We start from the raw sequence: 18,680 nt of genomic DNA, 5'->3' as shown, positions 1-18,680 counted from the left end.
ACTTCTTTCTGTCGCCACTAGTTGGCACTGTAGAGTTGATGCAAATGACCCCTACAAGAACCTTCAGGGTATGACTCTCAACAAACACGGAAAGTTTGGCGCAGATATGTTGCATATCTGCCGAGTTATGACTGTTCAAAATTTTTGGCGAGACAAATTGTTGACGGTCATTTTCACTTCCAGTTTGGACCTCTCCGCTTCAACGAAACCTCAATATTTTTCATCAGGGACCTGAACACATGTCTTGAGGCTCCCCTGAAACAGGTTTGAGGTCAATAGATTTTTTTCCCTTGGAGGAGGAGCCTGTCTCGTAAAGAAGGCCATTTCCTGTTCCCACTAGGGGGCGCCAGGCCTAATGGGTAATATTTCAATGCAGTCGTGTTCAGGCTGGGATATCTCATATACATGCTAGAAATGAAAAAGATTGAACGTTGTATCACGGAGTTTTTAATCATTTTCTGAATTTGGTATTTTGCCCAAAAATGGCCGACTTTGGGACCACGCCCAGGTCAGACCCTTGAGTGAAAACTCACCATTTTGAAAACTTAAGATCTCATATGTCTCCTGAATAGTCTGACCAATTTTGAAGACGATCCAACTATTTTCTTCAGCGACAAGGTCTCAAATGTAAATCGATAAAATTTCGCATTTGATCCAAAATTTCTGGCTTCCAGTTGGGTTTGGAATATGGGTGCAAGAGACTTTTTGGAGCAGTTTTGCACAATGTATCGACTCGCCAAATTTCATCGTTCTACGTTGAAAAAACCTAATAGGAAAGGCCTTTTTGAAAATTTCAAGGGGGCGCCACTGAGCCATTTTGTTAAATTTTTTTGTAGATTATCAAAATTTACACAAAGTTGCATGTATGTGCAAATTTTGGTGAGTTTTCGTGCATGTTCAGGCCTCCAAATGTAAACTCAAACTGTGAACCGATAAAAATTTCACATTTGATCCAAAATATCCGATTTCCTGTTGGATTTGGAATATGGGTGCAAGAGGCTTTTTTGAACAGTTAGGCATAAGGTATCTACTCCCCAAATTTCATTGCTCTACGTTGAAAACCTGAGAGGAGAGGCCTTTTTGAAAATTTTAAGGGTCAAGGGGGCGCCACTGAGCCATTTTTTGACATTTTTTCAAAACGACACAAGATTATCGAAATTTACGCAAAGCCGCACGTTTGTGCAAATTTTGGTGACTTTTCGTGCATGTTCAGGCCTCCAAATTGGCCATTTTCATTTGCCCTGAAAAAAGAATAATAATAATAATAATAATAATAATAATAATAATAATAATAATAATAATAATAATCCTTTGCAAAACAATAGGGCCTTCGCACGCTTAGTGCTCGGGCCCTAATAATAATAATAATCCTTTGCAAAACAATAGGGCCTTCGCACGTCTAGTGCTCGGGCCCTAATAATAATAATAATAATAATAATAATAATCCTTTGCATTACAATAGGGCCTTCGCACGTCTAGTGCTCGGGCCCTAATAATAATCCTTTGCATTACAATAGGGCCTTCGCACGCCTAGTGCTCGGGCCCTAATAACTAGCGCAACTCGGACGTCACGCAACTCGGACTGTGTGCAGGTCAGGGTGGTGGCAGATCCTCCTCTCTAATCATCTCATTAGAACCTAACATGCTCGAAAGTCGCCTCTTACATTACCACACCCAAGAGATAAAAACCCCTATTGGAGAGAGTACTACAAAAAAGGAGCCACTACTGAGCTGTGCAGCCAAGCCCCTATTCAAAACCAAAATTAATCTTCTACCTGGGCCAATTTGACCAAGTGTGCCAAATATTGTGGCTCTATAAGCTGCCTGACTCTCTGGAAAAAAAATATTTCCTTTAAATGGCGAACAAAGGGTCGTCACGGCAACAGACAGACACGTGGACATGGGCCGTAAATAAGTATTTTAATAGGTCTTGAAACTACAATGACCAAACTGAAAAGAACTGGATATGTATTGGAAAAACGAGTGACTTTCTATTGCCACTAGTTGGCGCTGTAGGGTTGATGCAAATGACCCCTACAAGGCACTTCAGGGTATGACTCTCAACAAGCACGGGAAGTTTGTCGCAGATATGTTGTATATCTGCCGAGTTATGACTGTTCAAAGTTTTTAGCGAGACAAATTGTTGACGGTCATTTTTACTTTCCTGTTTGGACCCCTCCGCTTCAACGAAACCTCAATATTTTTCATCAGGCACCTGAAGACAGGTCTTAAGGCTTCCCTTATGCAGGTTTGAGGTAGATTGTTTTTTTCCCTTTAGAGGAGGTGTGTGTCCCGTAAAAAAAGGGCTTTTCCTGTTCCCACTAGGAGGCGCCAGGCACAAATGGTAAATTTTCAATCCAGTCGTGCTCAGGCTGGTATACCTCACACACATGGCAGATTTAAAATAGATTGAACGTTGTATGAGGGAGTTATCAGTCATTTTCCGAATTCGGTGTTTTGGCGAAAAAATGGCCGACTTTGGCACCCCGCCCAGGTCAGGCCCGTGAATGAAAACACACCATTTTGATAACTTAAGATTTCATATGCCTCATGAACAGTCTCGCCAATTTTGAGAATGATCAAACTAATTCCCTAGGTGCCAAGGTGTAAAATGTGCACACTGTAAATCGATAAAAAATTCACATTCAATCCAAAATACCCGATTTCCTGTTGGGTTTGGAATACGCATGCAAGAGACTTTTTGGAGCAGTTTTGTACAAGGTATTGACTCTCCGAATTTCATCCATCTACGTTGAAAAAACCTAAATGGAGAGGCCTTTTTGAAAATTTCAAGGGGGCGCCACTGAGCCATTTTGTTACATTTTTTCGTAACGTTGCAAGATTATTGAACGTTATGCAAAGCCGCATGTATGTCGAAATTTTTGTGAGTTTTCGTGCATGTTCAAGCCTCCAAATGTAAACTCCTACTGTTAACCGATAAAAATTTCACATTTGATCCAAAATACCCGATTTCCTGTTGGATTTGGAAAATGGGTGCAAGAGACTTTTTGGAGCAGTTTTGCACAAGGTATCAACTCCCCAAATTTCCTCACTCTATGTTGGAAAAACCCAATAGGAAAGGCCTTTTTTAAAACTTCTTTCTGTCGCCACTAGTTGGCACTGTAGAGTTGATGCAAATGACCCCTACACGAACCTTCAGGGTATGACTCTCAACAAACACGGGAAGTTTGGCGCAGATATGTTGTATATCTGCCGAGTTATGACTGTTCAAAGTTTTTGGCGAGACAAATTGTTGACGGTCATTTTCACTTCCAGTTTGTACCTCTCCGCTTCTACAAAACCTCAATATTTTTCATTAGGCACCTGAACACATGTCTTGAGGCTCCCCTGAAACAGGTTTGAGGTCAATAGATTTTTTTCCCTTGGAGGAGGAGCCTGTCTCGTAAAGAAGGCCATTTCCTGTTCCCACTAGGGGGCGCCAAGCCTAATGGGTAAAATTTAAATGCAGTCGTGTTCAGGCTGGGATATCTCATATACTTGCTAGAAATGAAAAAGATTGAACGTTGTATCACGGAGTTTTTAATCATTTTCTGAATTTGGTGTTTTGCCCAAAAATGGCCAACTTTGGGACTACGCCCAGGCCAGACCCTTGGATGAAAACTCACCATTTTGAAAACTTAAGATCTCATATGTCTCCTGTATAGTCTGACCAATTTTGAAGACGATCCAACTATTTTCTTCAGCGACAAGGTCTCAAATGTAAATCGATAAAATTTCGCATTTGATCCAAAATTTCCGACTTCCTGTTGGATTTGGAATATAGGTGCAAGAGACTTTTTGGAGCAGTTTTACGCAATGTATCGATTCACCAAATTTCATCATTCTACGTTGAAAAAACCTAATAGGAAAGGCCTTTTTGAAAATTTCAAGGGGGCGCCACTGAGCGATTTTGTTAAATTTTTTTGTAGATTATCAAAATTTACGCAAAGTTGCATGTATGTGCAAATTTTGGTGAGTTTTCGTGCATGTTCAGGCCTCCAAACGTAAACTCCAACTGTGAACCGAAAAAATTTCACATTTGATCCAAAATATCCGATTTCCTGTCGGATTTGGAATATGGGTGCAAGAGGCTTTTTTGAACAGTTAGGCATAAGGTATCTACTCCCCAAATTTCATCGCTCTACGTTGAAAACCTGAGAGGAGAGGCCTTTTTGAAAATTTTAAGGGTCAAGGGGGCGCCACTGAGCCATTTTTAAAAATTTTTTCAAAACGACGCAAGATTATCAAATTTTACGCGAATCTGCACGTATGTGCAAATTTTGGTGACTTTTCGTGCATGTTCAGGCCTCCAAATTGGCCATTTTCATTTGCCATGAAGAAAGAAGAAGAATAATAATAATAATAATAATAATAATAATAATAATAATAATAATAATAATCCTTTGCATTACAATAGGGCCTTCGCACGCCTAGTGCTCGGGCCCTAATAATAATAATAATAATAATAATAATCCTTTGCAAAACAATAGGGCCTTCGCACGTCTAGTGCTCGGGCCCTAATAATAATAATAATAATCCTTTGCATTACAATAGGGCCTTCGCACGCCTAGTGCTCGGGCCCTAATAACTAGCCCTGCAAGCAGGACTGACGGGCCCTCGCGTATGGCGCAACTCGGACGTCAAACAAAGTCGGAGGGCAGGCAGGTCGGGGCGGTGGCAGTCGACAACAGACAGATATCCAGGCAGATATATTGCATGTCTGAATGTTCAGAATTAGTGGGGAGAGAAAATGGCGACGGTCATGATGACTTTCTTATCGGACCCCTCTGCTTTAACAAAACAAAATTGTTTATTAGGCACCTGAACACGGTCATTATGACTTTCCTATTGGACCCCTCTGCTTTAAGGAAACAAAAGTCTTACCCGAGTATAAGTCGCATTTGTGGGTGAAATTTACTTGATAAAATCCAACACGTAGAACAGATATGTCATCTTGAAAGGCAATTTAATATAAAGATACAATAGAGAACAACATGCTGAATAAATGTACAGTGTACAGTGCATAAACAACGAAATGCGAATATACTGTCCTCACCAGGACGCTACCGCTCAGTCCTGGCTATAGACAGCGAACTCCAAAAAGACAATTCTGGATGTCCGCATAATTTGTTGAATCAATTTGGTCCTCGATAGCAAACAGGTTCACATCACCGTAAATAAATGATAATTACGTACTATTACAGCAATAATGTAACAGATTAGCATGCGTTCGCTAGCATTAGCACACCATTCAAACAACCACACAACTGGCTGTAAGTGTCCGCTCGCGGGTGGAAAACACACAACAACAGAAAAGATGATACACGCAGGCGTTGCCTCTGTAGAGATATTTTAAAGGCATAAACAATGAACGTAGGTTCGCAGCCGTCTTTCTCTCTCGCTAACTAGTCCACTCACTCACTCTCACTCACTCACTCACTCACTCACTCACTCACTCACTCACTCACTCACTCACTCACTCACTCACTCACTCACTCACTCACTCACTCACTCACTCACTCACTCACTCACTCAGAGCTACGTGGCTGTCTGTCTTCTTCTGGTGTGCGAGCGCTTATTCACGTAAACAAGTGCGAGTGCGCTCCCAGGTGGGCGTGAAAGCGCCACAAACTAAATGCATCCATTTCAATATAAAAAAGTCAATTATACAATTGAACATACATTGCCAAAGGCAGAACGCGAACGTGGCCATAGCTATTAACAGTTATTCAGATAACTATAGCATGCTAACAAGTTTACAAAACCATCAGTCCAAAACACCAAAATAACACGGGAAATTATATCATAATGTGTTAATAATTTCACTCACCAGGGGGCACCAGGCCTAATGGTTTTGTAAACCTGTTAGCATGCTATAGTAATCTGAATAACTGTTAATAGCTATGGCCACGTTCGCGTTCTGCCTTTGGCAATGTATGTTCAATTGTATAATTGACTTTTTTATATTGAAATGGATGCATTTAGTTTGTGGCGCTTTCACGCCCAACTGGGAGCGCACTCATTATTATTTTTTCATGGCAAATGAAAATGGCCATAGCTATTAAGAGTTATTCAGATAACTATAGCATGCTAACAAGTTTACAAAACCATTAGTCCAAAACACCTAAATAACATGGGAAATGTTATCATAATGTGTTAATAATTTCACACATAAGTCACTGCTGAGTATAAGTCGCACCCCAAACCAAAATATGAAGAAAAAAAAACACAACTTATAGTCGGAAAAATACAGTAGTCTTTTACTGAATTGTATTGTCAAAAATAAGACACATTTGCTCCCCTGCCCAGGAAAGGGCCGTGAATGAAATGTCACCATTTTGATAACCTAACATCTCATATGTGTCATGAACATTCATTCATTCATTCATTTTCCATGCCGCTTTTCCTCACGAGGGTCGCGGAGGTGCTGGAGCCTATCCCAGCTAACTCGGGGCAGGAGGCAGGGGACACCCTGCACTGGTTGCCAGCCAATTGCAGGGCACAAGGAGACATACAACCATTCACGCGCACACTCATACCTACGGACAATTTAGAGTGCTCAATCAGCCTACCATGCATGTTTTTGGGATGTCTGACCAATTTTGAGAAGCATTCAACTTACTGCTTCGGCGTAATGGTCTCAAACGTGCATGCAGGTTTTTGACAAAAATGCAAGATTCAATCCATAATACCCGATTTCCTGTTGGGTTTGGAATATGGGTGCAAGAGACTTTTTGGAGCAGTTTTACACAACGTATCCACTCCCCAAATTTCATCACTCTACGTCGAAAAAAACTAATAGGACAGGCCTTTTTTAAAAATTGAAGGGGGCGCCACTGAGCCATTTTATTACATCTTTTGGCAATGTTGCTAAATTCATGAAATCTACATGAAGCCACATGTATGTGCACATTTTGGTGAGTTTTCGAGCATGTTCAGACCTTGAAATTTGCCATTTTGAGAGAAAATGCCGAGGGTTTTTTCACTTTCCTGTTTGGATACTGCAACATCAACGAAAACTCAATATTTTTCATCAGATACCTAAAGACATGTCTTAAGGCTCCCCTGATGCAGGTTTGAGATCAATTGATGTTTTTCACCAGGAGGAGGAGCCTTTTTCGTAAAAAAGGGTGTTTCCTCTTCCCACAAGGGGGCGCCAGGCCTAATGGAAAATATTTCAATGCAGTCGTGTTCAGGTTAAGACACCTTACATGCATGCCAAATATGAAAAAGATTGGACCTTGTATCAGGAAGTTATTAATCATTTACTGAAATTGGCGCGTTGCCAAAAAAACACCCGACTTTGGTACCCCGCCCAGGTCAGGCCCGTGGACGAAAACTCACCATTTTCACAACTTAGTATCTCATATGTCTCATGAACACTTACACCAATTTTGAGGAAGATCCAACGTACTGGCTCGGCGCAACGGTCTGAAACGTGCATGCTGGTTTTCGCCCAAAATGCTATGTTTTTCAACATTCAATCCAGAATATCCCATTTCCTGTTGGGTTTGGAATATGGGTGCTTTAGACTTTTTGAAGCGGTTCTGGACAACGTATCCACTCCCCAAATTTCATCGCCCTACGTTGAAATACATCAAAGCAAAGGGCATTTTGAAAATTGCAAGGGGGCGCCACTGAGCCATTTTTTAATTTTTTTTGTAAACGTTGCCAAATTGTCGAAATTTTCGCGAAGCCGGATGTATGTGCAAATTTTGGTGAGTTTTTGAGCATGTTCAGGCCTTCAAATTGGCCATTTTCATTTGCCATGAAAAAAAAATAATAATAATAAAGATATATTGCATGTCTGAATGTTCAGAATTAGTGGGGAGAGAAAATGGCGACGGTCATGATGACTTTCTTATCGGACCCCTCTGCTTTAACAAAACAAAAGTGTTTATTAGGCACCTGAACACGGTCATTATGACTTTCCTATTGGACCCCTCTGCTTTAAGGAAACAAAAGTCTTACCGGAGTATAAGTCGCATTTGTGGGTGAAATTTACTTGATAAAATCCAACACATAGAACAGATATGTCATCTTGAAAGGCAATTTAATATAAAAATACAATAGAGAACAACATGCTGAAATAAATGTACAGTGTACAGTGCATAAACAACGAAATGCGAATATACTGTCCTCACCAGGACGCTACCGCTCGGTCCTGGCTATAGACAGCGAACTCCAAAAAGACAATTCTGGATGTCCGCATAATTTGTTGAATCAATTTGGTCCTCGATAGCAAACAGGTTCACATCAGCGTAAATAAATGATAATTACGTACTATTACAGCAATAATGTAACAGATTAGCATGCGTTCGCTAGCATTAGCACACCATTCAAACAACCACACAACTGGCTGTAAGTATCCGCTCGCGGGTGGAAAACACACAACAACAGAAAAGATGATACACGCAGGCGTTGCCTCTGTAGAGATATTTTAAAGGCATAAACAATGAACGTAGGTTCGCAGCCGTCTTTCTCTCTCGCTAACTAGTCCACTCACTCACTCACTCACTCACTCACTCACTCACTCACTCACTCACTCACTCACTCACTCACTCACTCACTCACTCACTCAGAGCTACGTGGCTGTCTGTCTTCTTCTGGTGTGCGAGCGCTTATTCACGTAAACAAGTGCGAGTGCGCTCCCAGGTGGGCGTGAAAGCGCCACAAACTAAATGCATCCATTTCAATATAAAAAAGTCAATTATACAATTGAACATACATTGCCAAAGGCAGAACGCGAACGTGGCCATAGCTATTAACAGTTATTCAGATAACTATAGCATGCTAACAAGTTTACAAAACCATCAGTCCAAAACACCAAAATAACACGGGAAATTATATCATAATGTGTTAATAATTTCACTCACCAGGGGGCACCAGGCCTAATGGTTTTGTAAACCTGTTAGCATGCTATAGTAATCTGAATAACTGTTAATAGCTATGGCCACGTTCGCGTTCTGCCTTTGGCAATGTATGTTCAATTGTATAATTGACTTTTTTATATTGAAATGGATGCATTTAGTTTGTGGCGCTTTCACGCCCAACTGGGAGCGCACTCGTTATTATTATTTTTTCATGGCAAATGAAAATGGCCATAGCTATTAAGAGTTATTCAGATAACTATAGCATGCTAACAAGTTTACAAAACCATTAGTCCAAAACACCTAAATAACATGGGAAATGTTATCATAATGTGTTAATAATTTCACACATAAGTCACTGCTGAGTATAAGTCGCACCCCAAACCAAAATATGAAGAAAAAAAAACACGATTTATAGTCGGAAAAATACAGTAGTCTTTTACTGAATTGTATTGTCAAAAATAAGACACATTTGCTCCCCTGCCCAGGAAAGGGCCGTGAATGAAATGTCACCATTTTGATAACCTAACATCTCATATGTGTCATGAACATTCATTCATTCATTCATTTTCCATGCCGCTTTTCCTCACGAGGGTCGCGGAGGTGCTGGAGCCTATCCCAGCTAACTCGGGGCAGTAGGCAGGGGACACCCTGAACTGGTTGCCAGCCAATTGCAGGGCACAAGGAGACATACAACCATTCACGCGCACACTCATACCTACGGACAATTTAGAGTGCTCAATCAGCCTACCATGCATGTTTTTGGGATGTCTGACCAATTTTGAGAAGCATTCAACTTACTGCTTCGGCGTAATGGTCTCAAACGTGCATGCAGGTTTTTGACAAAAATGCAAGATTCAATCCATAATACCCGATTTCCTGTTGGGTTTGGAATATGGGTGCAAGAGACTTTTTGGAGCAGTTTTGCACAACGTATCCACTCCCCAAATTTCATCACTCTACGTCGAAAAAAACTAATAGGACAGGCCTTTTTTAAAAATTGAAGGGGGCGCCACTGAGCCATTTTATTACATCTTTTGGCAATGTTGCTAAATTCATGAAATCTACATGAAGCCACATGTATGTGCACATTTTGGTGAGTTTTCGAGCATGTTCAGACCTTGAAATTTGCCATTTTGAGAGAAAATGCCGAGGGTCTTTTCACGTTCCTGTTTGGATACTGCAACATCAACGAAAACTCAATATTTTTCATCAGATACCTAAAGACATGTCTTAAGGCTCCCCTGATGCAGGTTTGAGATCAATTGATGTTTTTCACCAGGAGGAGGAGCCTTTTTCGTAAAAAAGGGTGTTTCCTCTTCCCACAAGGGGGCGCCAGGCCTAATGGAAAATATTTCAATGCAGTCGTGTTCAGGTTAAGACACCTTACATGCATGCCAAATATGAAAAAGATTGGACCTTGTATCAGGAAGTTATTAATCATTTACTGAAATTGGCGCGTTGCCAAAAAAACACCCGACTTTGGTACCCCGCCCAGGTCAGGCCCGTGGACGAAAACTCACCATTTTCACAACTTAGTATCTCATATGTCTCATGAACACTTACACCAATTTTGAGGAAGATCCAACGTACTGGCTCGGCGCAACGGTCTGAAACGTGCATGCTGGTTTTCGCCCAAAATGCTATGTTTTTCAACATTCAATCCAGAATATCCCATTTCCTGTTGGGTTTGGAATATGGGTGCTTTAGACTTTTTGAAGCGGTTCTGGACAACGTATCCACTCCCCAAATTTCATCGCCCTACGTTGAAATACATCAAAGCAAAGGGCATTTTGAAAATTGCAAGGGGGCGCCACTGAGCCATTTTTTTATTTTTAAAAAAAACATTGCCAAATTGTCGAAATTTTCGCGAAGCCGGATGTATGTGCAAATTTTGGTGAGTTTTTGAGCATGTTCAGGCCTTCAAATTGGCCATTTTCATTTGCCATGAAAAAATAATAATAATAATCCTTCGAAGAACAATAGGGCCTCGCACGCTGAGAGTGCTCGGGCCCTAAATATATTGCATGTCTGAATGTTCAGAATTAGTGGGGAGAGAAAATGGCGACGGTCATTATGACTTTCCTATGGGACCCTTCTGCTTTAACAAAACAAAATTGTTTATTAGGCACCTGAACACGGTCATTATGACTTTCCTTTTGGACCCCTCTGCTTTAACGAAACAAAATTGTTGATCAGGCACCTGAACACATGTCTTAAGGCTCCGCTGATTCAGGTTTGAGGTCAATTGATTTTTAACCCTGAGAAGCAGGAGCCTTTCTATTTAATTAAAAGTGTGTTTCCTGTTCCCACTAGGGGGCGCCAGGCGTAATGAGTAATATTTCAATAAAGGCATGTGCAGGCTGAAATACTTCACATTCATGCCAAATATGAAAAAGATTGCACCTTCAATCAGGAAGTTATTACCGTATTTTTCGGACTACAAGTCGCACCTGAGTATAAGTCGCACAAGCCAGAAAATGCCCAACAAAGAGAAAAAAAACATATATAAGTCTTACCGGAGAATAGGTCGCAATTTTGGGGGAAATTTACTTGATAAAATCCAACACATAGAACAGATATGTCATCTTGAAAGGCAGTTTAATATAAAAATACAATAGAGAACAACATGCTGAATAAATCTACAGTGTACAGTGCATAAACAACGAAATGCGAATAAACTGTCCTCACCAGGACGCTACCGCTCGGTCCTGGCTATATACAGCGAACTCCAAAAAGACAATGCTGGACGTCCGCATAATTTGTTGAATCAATTTGGTCCTCGATAGCAAACAGGTTCACATCAACGTAAATAAATGATAATTAGGTACTATTGCAGCAATAACATAACAGATTAGCATGCGTTCGCTAGCATTAGCACACCATTCAAACAACCACACAACTGGCTGTAAGTGTCCGCTCGCGGGTGGAAAACACACAACAACAACAGAAAAGATGATACACGCAGGCGTTGCCTCTGTAGAGATATTTTAAAAGCATAAACAATGAACGTAGCTTCGCAGCCGTCTTTCCCTCTCGCTAACTCGCCCACTCACTCACTCACTCACTCACTCACTCACTCACTCACTCACTCACTCACTCACTCACTCACTCACTCACTCACTCACTCACTCACTCAGAGCTACATAGCTGTCTGTCTTCTTCTGGTGTGCGAGCGCTCTTCTTCACGTAAACAAGTGCGAGTGCGCTCCCAGGTGGGCGTGAAAGCGCCACAAACTAAATGCATCCATTTCAATTTAAAAAAGTCAATTATACAATTGAACATACATTGCCAAAGGCAGAACGCGAACGTGGCCATAGCTATTAAGAGTTATTCAGATAACTATAGCATGCTAACAAGTTTACAAAACCATTAGTCCAAAACACCAAAATAACATGGGAAATTTTATCATAATGTGTTAATAATTTCACACATAAGTCGCTGCTGAGTATAAGTCGCACCCCAAAGCAAAATATGAAAAAAAACGCGACTTATAGTCATTTACTGAATTGTATTGTCAAAAATAAGACACATTTGCTCCCCTGGCCAGGAAAGGGCCGTGAATGAAATGTCACCATTTTGATAACCTAACATCTCATATGTGTCAATAATAGTCTGACCAATTTTGAGGAGCATTCAACTTACTGCCTCGGCGTAATGGTGTCAAACGTGCATGCTGGTTTTAGACAAAAATGCCATGTTGTGCAAGATTCAATCCCTAATACCCGATTTCCTGTTGGGTTTGGAATATGGGTGCAAGAGACTTTTTGGAGCAGTTTTGCACAACGTATCCACTCCCCAAATTTCATCACTCTACGTCGAAAAAAACTAATAGGACAGGCCTTTTTTAAAAATTGAAGGGGGCGCCACTGAGCCATTTTATTACATCTTTTGGCAATGTTGCTAAATTCATGAAATTTACATGAAGCCGCATGTATGTGCAAATTTAGGTGAGTTTTCGAGCATGTTCAGACCTGGAAATTGGCCATTTTGTGACAAAATGCCGAGGGTCTTTTCACTTTCCTGTTTGGGTACTGCTACATCAACGAAAACTCAATATTTTTCATCATATACCTAAAGACATGTCTTAAGGCTCCCCTGATGCAGGTTTGAGGTCAATTGATGTTTTTCACCAGGAGGAGGAGCCTTTCTCGTAAAAATGGGTGTTTCCTCTTCCCACAAGGGGGCGCCAGGCCTAATGGAAAATATTTCAATGCAGTCGTGTTCAGGTTAAGACACCTTACACGCATGCCAAATATGAAAAAGATTGGACCTTGTATCAGGAAGTTATTAATCATTTACTGAAATTGGCGCGTTGCCAAAAAAACACCCGACTTTGGTACCCCGCCCAGGTTAGGCCCGTGGACGAAAACTCACCATTTTCACAACTTAATATCTCATATGTCTCATGAAGACGTACACCAATTTTGAGGAAGATCCAACGTACTGGCTCGGCGCAATGGTCTGAAACGTGCATGCTGGTTTTCGCCCAAAATGCTATGTTTTTCAACATTCAATCCAAAATATCCGATTTCCTGTTGGGTTTGGAATATGGGTGCTGCAGACTTTTTGAAGCGTCTCTGGACAACGTATCCACTCCCCAAATTTCATCGCTCTACGTTGAAAAACATCAAAGCAAAGGGCATTTTTAAAATTTCAAGGGGGCGCCACTGAGCCATTTTTTGATTTTTTTAAAAAACGTTGCTAAATTTTCGAAATTTTCGCGAAGCCGGATGTATATGCAAAATTTGGTGAGTTTTTGAGCATGTTCAGGCCTTCAAATTGGCCATTTTCATTTGCCATGAAAAAATAATAATAATAATAATAATAATAATAATCCTTCGAAGAACAATAGGGCCTCGCACGCTGAGAGTGCTCGGGCCCTAATAATCCTTTGCAAAACAATAGGGCCTTCGCACGTCTAGTGCTCGGGCCCTAATAATAATAATAATAATAATAATAATAATCCTTTGCATTACAATAGGGCCTTCGCACGTCTAGTGCTCGGGCCCTAATAATAACTAGGCCTGCAAGCAGGACTGAACGGGCCCTCGCAATCTAGCGCAACTCGGACGTCACGCAACTCGGACTGTGTGCAGGTCAGGGTGGTGGCAGATCCTCCTCTCTAATCATCTCATTAGAACCTAACATGCTCGAAAGTCGCCTATTTACATTCCCACACCCAAGAGATAAAAACCCCTATTGGAGAGAGTACTACAAAAAAGGAGCCACTACTGAGCTGTGCAGCCAAGCCCTTATTCAAAACCAAAATTAATCTTCTAACTTGGCCAATTCGACCAAGTGTGCCAAATATTGTGGCTCTATAAGCTGCCTGAGTCTCTGAAAAAAAATATTTCCTTTAAATGGCGAACAAAGGGTCGTCACGGCAACAGACAGAGACACGTGGACATGGGCCGTAAAAAAGTATTTTAATAGGTCTTGAAACTACAATGACCAACATGAAAAGAACTGGACATGTTTTGGAAAAACGAGTGACTTTCTATCGCCACTAGTTGGCGCTGTAGGGTTGATGCAAATGACCCCTACAAGTTCCTTCAGGGTATGACTCTCAACAAGCACGGGAAGTTTGGCGCAGATATGTTCTATATCTGCCGAGTTATGATTGTTCAAAGTTTTTGGAGAGAAAAATTGTTGACAGTCATTTTCACTTTCCTGTTTGGACCCCTCCGCTTCAACGAAACTTCAATATTTTTCATCATGCACCTGAAGACAGGTCTTAAGGCTTCCCTTATGCAGGTTTGAGGTAGATTGGTTTTTTCCCTTTAGAGGAGGAGTGTGTCCCGTAAAAAAGGGCATTTCCTGTTTCCACTAGGAGGCGCCAGGCACAAATGGTAAATTTTCAATCCAGTCCTGCTCAGGCTGGTATACCTCACACACATGCCAGATTTAAAATAGATTTAACATTGTATGTCATTTTCCGAATTCGGTGTTTTGGCGAAAAAATGGAAGAATTTGGCGCCCCGCCCAGGTCAGGCCCGTGAATGAAAACACACCATTTTTATAACTTATGATTTCATATGCCTCATGAACAGTCTCGCCATTTTTGAGAATGATCAAACTAATTCCCTAGGTGCCAAGGTGTAAAATGTGCACACTGTAAATCGATAAAAAGTTCACATTCAATCCAAAATACCCGATTTCCTGTAGGATTTGGAATGTGTGTGCAAGAGACTTTTTGGAGCAGTTTTGCACAAAGTTTTGACTCTCCAAATTTCATCACTCTATGTTGGAAAAACCTAAATGGAGAGGCCTTTTTGAAAATTTCAAGGGGGCGCCACTGAGCCATTCTGTTAAAATTTTTCGTAACGTTGCAAGATTATCGAACGTTATCCAAAGCCGCATGTATGTGCAAATTTTGGTGAGTTTTTATGCATATTCAAGCCTTCAAATGTAAACTCTTACTGTGAACCCATGAAAATTTCACATTCGATCCAAAATACCCGATTTCCTGTTGGATTTGGAATATGGGTGCAAGAGACTTTTTGGAGCAGTTTTGCATAAGGTATCTACTCCCCAAATTTCCTTGCTCTATGTTGAAAAAACCCAATAGGAAAGGCCTTTTTTAAAACTTCTTTCTGTCGCCACTAGTTGGCACTGTAGAGTTGATGCAAATGACCCCTACAAGAACCTTCAGGGTATGACTCTCAACAAACACGGAAAGTTTGGCGCAGATATGTTGCATATCTGCCGAGTTATGACTGTTCAAAATTTTTGGCGAGACAAATTGTTGACGGTCATTTTCACTTCCAGTTTGGACCTCTCCGCTTCAACGAAACCTCAATATTTTTCATCAGGGACCTGAACACATGTCTTGAGGCTCCCCTGAAACAGGTTTGAGGTCAATAGATTTTTTTCCCTTGGAGGAGGAGCCTGTCTCGTAAAGAAGGCCATTTCCTGTTCCCACTAGGGGGCGCCAGGCCTAATGGGTAATATTTCAATGCAGTCGTGTTCAGGCTGGGATATCTCATATACATGCTAGAAATGAAAAAGATTGAACGTTGTATCACGGAGTTTTTAATCATTTTCTGAATTTGGTATTTTGCCCAAAAATGGCCGACTTTGGGACCACGCCCAGGTCAGACCCTTGAGTGAAAACTCACCATTTTGAAAACTTAAGATCTCATAGGTCTCCTGAATAGTCTGACCAATTTTGAAGACGATCCAACTATTTTCTTCAGCGACAAGGTCTCAAATGTAAATCGATAAAATTTCACATTTGATCCAAAATTTCCGGCTTCCTGTTGGGTTTGGAATATGGGTGCAAGAGACTTTTTGGAGCAGTTTTGCACAATGTATCGACTCGCCAAATTTCATCGTTCTACGTTGAAAAAACCTAATAGGAAAGGCCTTTTTGAAAATTTCAAGGGGGCGCCACTGAGCCATTTTGTTAATTTTTTTTGTAGATTATCAAAATTTACGCAAAGTTGCATGTATGTGCAAATTTTGGTGAGTTTTCGTGCATGTTCAGGCCTCCAAATTTAAACTCCAACTGTGAACCGATAAAAATTTCACATTTGATCCAAAATATCCGATTTCCTGTTGGATTTGGAATATGGGTGCAAGAGGCTTTTTTGAACAGTTAGGCATAAGGTATCTACTCCCCAAATTTCATTGCTCTACGTTGAAAACCTGAGAGGAGAGGCCTTTTTGAAAATTTTAAGGGTCAAGGGGGCGCCACTGAGCCATTTTTTGACATTTTTTCAAAACGACACAAGATTATCGAAATTTACGCAAAGCCGCACGTTTGTGCAAATTTTGGTGACTTTTCGTGCATGTTCAGGCCTCCAAATTGGCCATTTTCATTTGCCCTGAAAAAAGAATAATAATAATAATAACTAGGCCTGCAAGCAGGACTGAACGGGCCCTCGCAATCTAGCGCAACTCGGACGTCACGCAAGTCGGACTGTGTGCAGGTCAGGGTGGTGGCAGATCCTCCTCTCTAATCATCTCATTAGAACCTAACATGCTCGAAAGTCGCCTAATTACATTCCCACACCCAAGAGATAAAAACCCCTATTGGAGAGAGTACTACAAAAAAGGAGCCACTACTGAGCTGTGCAGCCAAGCCCTTATTCAAAACCAAAATTAATCTTCTAACTTGGCCAATTCGACCAAGTGTGCCAAATATTGTGGCTCTATAAGCTGCCTGAGTCTCTGAAAAAAAATATTTCCTTTAAATGGCGAACAAAGGGTCGTCACGGCAACAGACAGAGACACGTGGACATGGGCCGTAAAAAAGTATTTTAATAGGTCTTGAAACTACAATGACCAACATGAAAAGAACTGGACATGTTTTGGAAAAACGAGTGACTTCCTATCGCCACTAGTTGGCGCTGTAGGGTTGATGCAAATGACCCCTACAAGTTCCTTCAGGGTATGACTCTCAACAAGCACGGGAAGTTTGGCGCAGATATGTTCTATATCTGCCGAGTTATGATTGTTCAAAGTTTTTGGAGAGAAAAATTGTTGACAGTCATTTTCACTTTCCTGTTTGGACCCCTCCGCTTCAACGAAACTTCAATATTTTTCATCAGGCACCTGAAGACAGGTCTTAAGGCTTCCCTTATGCAGGTTTGAGGTAGATTGGTTTTTTCCCTTTAGAGGAGGAGTGTGTCCCGTAAAAAAGGGCATTTCCTGTTTCCACTAGGAGGCGCCAGGCACAAATGGTAAATTTTCAATCCAGTCCTGCTCAGGCTGGTATACCTCACACACATGCCAGATTTAAAATAGATTTAACATTGTATGAGGGTGTTATCAGTCATTTTCCGAATTTGGTGTTTTGGCGAAAAAATGGAAGAATTTGGCGCCCCGCCCAGGTCAGGCCCGTGAATGAAAACACACCATTTTTATAACTTAAGATTTCATATGCCTCATGAACAGTCTCGCCAATTTTGAGAATGATCAAACTAATTCCATAGGTGCCAAGGTGTAAAATGTGCACACTGTAAATCGATAAAAAGTTCACATTCAATCCAAAATACCCGATTTCCTGTAGGATTTGGAATGTGTGTGCAAGAGACTTTTTGGAGCAGTTTTGCACAAAGTTTTGACTCTCCAAATTTCATCACTCTATGTTAGAAAAACCTAAATGGAGAGGCCTTTTTGAAAATTTCAAGGGGGCGCCACTGAGCCATTTTCTTAAATTGTTTCGTAACGTTGCAAGATTATCGAACGTTATCCAAAGCCGCATGTATGTGCAAATTTTGGTGAGTTTTTATGCATATTCAAGCCTCCAAATGTAAACTCTTACTGTGAACCCATGAAAATTTCACATTCGATCCAAAATACCCGATTTCCTGTTGGATCTGGAATATGGGTGCAAGAGACTTTTTGGAGCAGTTTTGCATAAGGTATCTACTCCCCAAATTTCCTTGCTCTATGTTGAAAAAACCCAATAGGAAAGGCCTTTTTTAAAACTTCTTTCTGTCGCCACTAGTTGGCACTGTAGAGTTGATGCAAATGACCCCTACAAGAACCTTCAGGGTATGACTCTCAACAAACACGGAAAGTTTGGCGCAGATATGTTGCATATCTGCCGAGTTATGACTGTTCAAAATTTTTGGCGAGACAAATTGTTGACGGTCATTTTCACTTCCAGTTTGGACCTCTCCGCTTCAACGAAACCTCAATATTTTTCATCAGGGACCTGAACACATGTCTTGAGGCTCCCCTGAAACAGGTTTGAGGTCAATAGATTTTTTTCCCTTGGAGGAGGAGCCTGTCTCGTAAAGAAGGCCATTTCCTGTTCCCACTAGGGGGCGCCAGGCCTAATGGGTAATATTTCAATG

This window comes from Corythoichthys intestinalis, unplaced genomic scaffold, assembly GCF_030265065.1.
Source record: "Corythoichthys intestinalis isolate RoL2023-P3 unplaced genomic scaffold, ASM3026506v1 HiC_scaffold_26, whole genome shotgun sequence".
NCBI lineage: Eukaryota > Metazoa > Chordata > Actinopteri > Syngnathiformes > Syngnathidae > Corythoichthys > Corythoichthys intestinalis.
This window is presented reverse-complemented; position numbering follows the sequence as displayed.